The sequence below is a fragment of the Orcinus orca genome, chromosome 14, assembly GCF_937001465.1.
Source record: "Orcinus orca chromosome 14, mOrcOrc1.1, whole genome shotgun sequence".
In the NCBI taxonomy this organism is placed as follows: Eukaryota; Metazoa; Chordata; class Mammalia; order Artiodactyla; family Delphinidae; genus Orcinus; species Orcinus orca.
The window spans coordinates 75280560-75286659 of NC_064572.1; the positions used below are offsets into that span (position 1 = coordinate 75280560).

Here is a 6100-nt window from a genome sequence, read left to right on the forward strand (position 1 = left end):
TTATTTATCACTGACAAAGGATGAAAACTATAGAAATAATTTTTCTCTCATATCTTGCCAGAACAAAAGAAGATCCGTCATCGGCCCTAAATAACCAGTTGTTTATATTGATAATTTTTTGAAAGCTCTTAAAGCTCTCTATTCCATTGTGTTACAGTAATTTCTTCCTCAACTCTTAATTAAAGTATTACTACTTGAAAAATGAGCATATCTTTATTGCAAGTAGAATGATCATAAATCTTATAAATTTAAACCAGGAATGAATGCCCCCCCTGAGTTAGGAAGAAATCAAAGGACTGTAAAATATATTTCATTCATTTTTCCCTGAGCAGTCTGATTCTTCCAATGTCAGGATCTGCCTGCTATCTTTTCATAATAGGCTGAGCTATGCAGAAATTCAAGATGAGGTATTACATTGTACATTACTAATTATACACATGGACCCTGATGCTCACAGATGTTTAATGCACTGAAGGGAAAAAGGCCTTTATTAAAGACCTTGCTGTTTATCAGCTTCTAGAGGTTATCATTTTGGATTTAGTTTGGAAGGATTTATCCAATTGAAGAATTATTTTTAAAAAAATAAATTTAAAGGAAACTAACGAACTTTGTAAACTCAATATGATGAAACTTAGAATTCCTTGTAGGAATGGAGACTGATTCCTTAGTGCCCTGGAAGGCCTACATATTTTCCTTTACTCATCCCTAGAAATAAAAGAGAATTATTTCAGAACAAAGCAGCCATTATCAATTCTATCAGAAGTAATTACCATACTAAATATTCTCACAGCATAGAGCATTGCAGTATTACTGATAAGTGAATATTTTAGTTTAGCCTCAGTAAAAACTAAAATCTTTCTCTTACCAGAAGTACCAAGTTAAGTACTGAATCACAGAAAAGCTTGTCTTATATGTACAAGAAAATGTACATTGTGTTATAGACTTCTAGGGAAATACTGAAAACGGTGACTCTTTCTTTGGAGGAACAAAATGTAGTTTCTCCAAAGGCAACTCTTCCCTACAAAAGAAGAGCGAAGAAAAGGCTGTAGTCTTAAAATGAATCATTGAACACTAATACCCAGTTGCAGGTTTTATTACTGTAATCGCGAAAGGCCAAAGACCAGTATCATTCCTGTCACAGCTGAGGCCAGTTACAACCTTTTAGAAAAGACCAAGTTCCAAGAACACACACCCAAATAATTGACGTCATCTGCAAAACGAAATAGTACTCTGCAGCTTCCATCAGCAGCGCTGAAATGGTGGCAGGTTATAAATAACCTCAGCCTACACTGCCACTTCTGTCTGTGAAGCACACTCTGCTCCACTAGATCAACCTTCTGAATAATGATACCCAATTTCACTTACATTAAAAACCACTGAGACACTTTATTTGTTCATAAAAAACTGCTACATATGTCTTTTTGGAGCTATGGACAATTTCTAATTTTCAATATGATATCGAGTTATGTAATTGTCCCCCCACCCCCAATTAAATAGGTGTGTCCCAAGGTCATCCAACCTCATGCTCTGTATGCCTAGCAGAATGCTGGGTACCTTGCTCAATAAATACCACTGACTGATGGATTGTTCCAGGGCTGCATGTGGATTAGCCCAAGTGCGTGTCCAATGCCGGATTAAAAATAGTGACCCTACTTTGAACCCTCATTGGCAGCTAACCAAGGAATTTACGTCTCATCCATTCCAATTTCTGCAAATTATAAGGAAGCACTTTCTGAAACGCATTAAAGGAAGAAAATCTTTGATTTACCGCTACTAGCATTCCCGTCCTCCTTTGCTTTCTTGTTTCTTCCCTTTTCCTTCTTTCCCTTGAGCTCACTTTCCTTTCCTTTCCCTTTCTATTCACACCCAGAAGCATTTATTGCTGGCTACCGAGCTAGGAGCTGTGCTTTTTCCTCCAACCTGCTTCAAAGGAGCTCCCAGTTTAGTGAGCAACCATTTATAATAATGTTAGCTTCGTTTATTGCACATTTGCTTCCTTCCAGATGCATTCTATCCATTGTTTTATTTAATCTTTACAACAATCTCGAGAGGAAGTCATTTGCCCGCCCCATTTGACAGATAGAAAAGAAGCTTAGAACAGTTAATTAGTTTTCCAAAGGTCACACAGCTAGTAAATGATAGATTTGGGATTCAAACCCAGACCCATTTGGATCCAAAACCAATCTTTATTCCATAATAATATTCTGTTCCTAGAAAACAAAAGATAAGCTCCACATTGGAAGATATTTACCACTGCACTGAAGAGCGATTTCTACTCTTCTGAGGTTTCTCTGAAAATGCTTACGTCTCATTTGATTATAATTCATAAAGTCTCACACTTAAAACTCGTAAGGATATTTAAAGCACAAAGGCTATGATTTAGGTCAGTGATACTTCAAGCCTGATTCACAGACCAGTGCAAGCAGGTGATGTAAATATTATCAGTCTGTGATGAGCTAAATACAGAAATTGAAACTAAGCATTTAGGAACTTTTATAGCAATTTGACAGAGTAATTAAATAATATAATAATACACAATAACATATAATAATTATAATAAAAAATAATAAACCACATGGCATTATATTGGGGGATTTTTAAAATTTAATTTTTCTAGTAGTTCCTTTTTATTATATTTTACAAAAATATCAGTCCACATGAATTGGGCATTTAAAAAAACTAGTCCACAAATAGTTTGAGAAGCACTGCTGTAGGTCATTCTGAATATGTAAAATTTAAGTCATGTTAGCTGGCTATCAATATGATTTTTCTGGAAACGCCACTAGGACACCCAGAAATAGATTTTTTCTCCTTCCTGCACCGATAGACTGCTAGCTGATTACTGGATCTGTTTCTGGGGGATATGGGAGCACTGGGCCACTCGAGGGAGCACATCTGCTCCGAGCTTCTCTGGCTTGGTGCCTGGAACAAAGGGAGTTTCAGGAGGTGCTTGATGAATGTTAAACGGAACAATTAGTGACCAGTGACCCATGAGGTAAAGTTTCTCCTGAGTTTTAATTCATAGTGCTTGGCGAAATAAGAATTAAGTGTGGATATATCAGTGAACCTTCCAGTAATTTTGATCACAGGACTTAGTGACAGATGTCGAAGATGCTTTTAAATGGTGCGATTTACAGACTGTGTTGATTGAGAGCGGTGCTCTTTACCCTACCTCGCTGGAGCATTTCAGTGAATAATACAAGGCTGTAAGATAAGCTCAGGGCTCTTCTGTGGGCAGAAGATAGACATATAATTTGGTACTTGGAAGAAACATCTTGGACAATTTATGTACCCAGGAATCAGAATTGGCTTATTCATGACTTCCAAGGGAAGACATGCATTTAAGGAACTGGTTATTGCAACTGGTGATAAAATGCTGCTGGTGGCAGAAAATGTTATTTTATGAAAGCTTTTAAAAGATATCTTTCCCCACACCCTGAATGAAAATATATTTAAGATTTCAACTGCATGTGTCATTTCCTTATTTTCAGAGCTGTGTCCTGGCCATGAAAACATCTTCTGCTTATAGTGACACCTTAACTGAAGTTGATAGGGTTGGTTTTTTGCTGGTTGGTGACAAGCATGAATCCTTCATGGAAAAATCTAAAGAATAGAGCTCTGTGGCTTTCTCTGCCCCCAGAGATCTGCTGTGAGAGCACAAGACTGCTCTTTTATCTGTGACTGCGGAAGCTAACAGGATGTCTGGGAGGCCAGGGGAAAACATGCTCTAGGGATCTCTCCTTTCAGACCCTAAAACGGGAGAAAGATTAATGGCTGGCAAAGTCACACTGCAGATTATAATTCTCTTCAGGCAGGTTATAAAGGTGCACCGACAAACTCCGTGAGGTGGGGGAGATGAGGGAAGGGGGAGGCTCACAGCTGCTTTCAAAGCCATTTATCAGGAAAGAAAGTATCTCTCAATAAAATGACACCATGTCTAAAAATTCTTGCCTGCCATCCCTATCTGTTATATGTTGGAGTGTGAATGAAATATGCCTTCATAGGGACTTCCCTGGTGGTCCAGTGGTTAAGACTCCGCACTACCAAAGCAGGGGGCCCAGGTTCGATCCCTGGTGAGGGAACTAGATCCCACATGCATGCCGCAACTAAGAGTTTGCATGCCACAGCAAAGGAGACTGCGAGCCGCAACTAAGGAGCCCGCCTGCCGCAACTAAGATGAAGCACAACCAAATAAATAAGTAAAATTAAAAAAGTCTTTAAAAAAATATATTCCTTCATAGTAATAAGAAAATAGAATTTAGGCACATGAAATACATAAATATTAGATACATATGTTTAATAAAACAAGCTGGCTTGTTCTAAACTCTGAAATGAATCAAGATTAAAATTTCATGTATGTGGTTGCTCATCTATTTGATGAATTACACAGACTGGCAGCTTTATGAATACCGTAAGTGCCTCAGCTTTCTGATATAATATGGAATATTTATTTTGTAAGATAGATAGCAGGATCTCAATATTATTCTAAAAACTATATATATTAGAGAGAAAGAGAAAGATAGAGAGAGATGTTCCCCTGGAAGAGTTATTTATTATCAAAGATAAATTTGTTGGGTGTAATGGGATTCAGGACATGCTACTCCAAAATATGCCCCCTTGGCATATTGAATATCTTAAGCTGAAGGAATTGGAGAAAACAGCAGAAGCAGGAAGGTCACTCTGACCCTCCTGCCTTGTTTTTCTTCCCTGAAAGCAGGAGATAAAATCTCCCAGGTGAAAGGTATCTTCCCTGTATCAGGAGGAAGGAAGACTTTCTTATCGCTAGAGCCTAGAATTTGGGGCCTAGAAATCTGTACAAAACAAACCTGGTTAAACTAATCCTTACTAGTTACCTCTTTACCATTTGCCACCCCAAGCCCAAATCCCTTTGCCTTGTCAATTCTTCATAAATTCATTGCTTCTTTGTCTAAAATGTATAAAAGCTTCCTGCTCTGGTCACTTCTTCAGGTCTTCACTCTCTTGTGAAGGCTCCCACATACATGTAAAAATTTAATAAAATTTGTACGCTTTTCACCTGTTAATCCGTCTTTGTCAGTTTAATTTCCAGGGTCATCCAGGGAACCTAAGAGAGTGAAGAAAAACTTTTTCCTCCCCTACAGGGGAGATATAACCTTTAGCAAGATAGGCTAAAATAAGTCAGTTCGACCATTACCTGAGATGTCAGGGTTAATTCACAAGCCATTTATAAACTTGAAGTTCCCATCCTATAGTTTAAGAAACAGATCAAGGCCCAGCAGCATTGAGTTTGAGTATGATCTTAACTAAACTGAGAGAAAATTGTTTTCTTCCCTTTTGTTACTGACCCTCCAGAGTCAGCCTCCAGGAACAGTCCTGCTACGCGGTGTCGTTCAGCTCAGAGCAAGACCAAGTAGTACCAGAAGCAAAGGAAAGTTTTATTCTTTGATCAAAAAATGGAGAGATGCAAGCCCTAGTGCCAGAGCACACCCTCTCCTGGACAGGCCTTGGGTGGGGCTGCTTTTTGGGGATCTCATCTGTGGAGTAAGGGACAGGGCTCTTGTTGGTAGGTGCAGGTATGTTGCTTAGGGCTCCAGGTTGCACGCCAGGGGCAGCATCTCTGCACACCGCATGCTGTTGTCATGGTGAATTGAGGTGTCGGGTGCACCGCTTCTGCACACGGCCCACCAAGTCACGTGCCAGGTGCAGTGGTTCTGTGTTGAGAAGGCTGATTCCACGTGTTAGGTGCAAGGCCTCTGCACGTGCCCCCTGTAGGCAAGTGAAACTAGACTAAGCACAAAAGAAGAGGTTAGACCTTATCTTATAACCTAGATTCCATCTTATTCTCCACCCCAGTGGGCTTTGCCAGTGACACTTTCAGAAACTCTGTGAAGTAGACATTAATTTTATTTCTGGGGAAAATGACCAGAGTATTCATGGTGAATTAGTGCTTACTCAAAGTGGGAGAGTAGAATAGAAAATAGAGAAAAGAAAAAAAAATTATGTTCATTATGGATTTAGATGCATGTCAGAACTTATTTTTGTGATCCTACTATAAAGTCTGTAGGGTATTGTCAATGAAAAATTAATCAGTCGATCTTAGAAAGAAATGGAAAAAAATTTT

General features: G+C 38.8%; 1 non-coding gene across 1 annotated transcript; it reads left to right on the top strand.

Annotated features, from left to right (window-relative positions):
- Nucleotides 1-4009: 4009 nt before the first annotated feature.
- TRNAG-ACC (transfer RNA glycine (anticodon ACC)) lies at nt 4010-4082 on the top strand. The gene has a single exon. It is a non-coding gene; the product is annotated as a tRNA-Gly (tRNA).
- The last annotated feature ends 2018 nt before the right edge of the window (nt 4083-6100 follow it).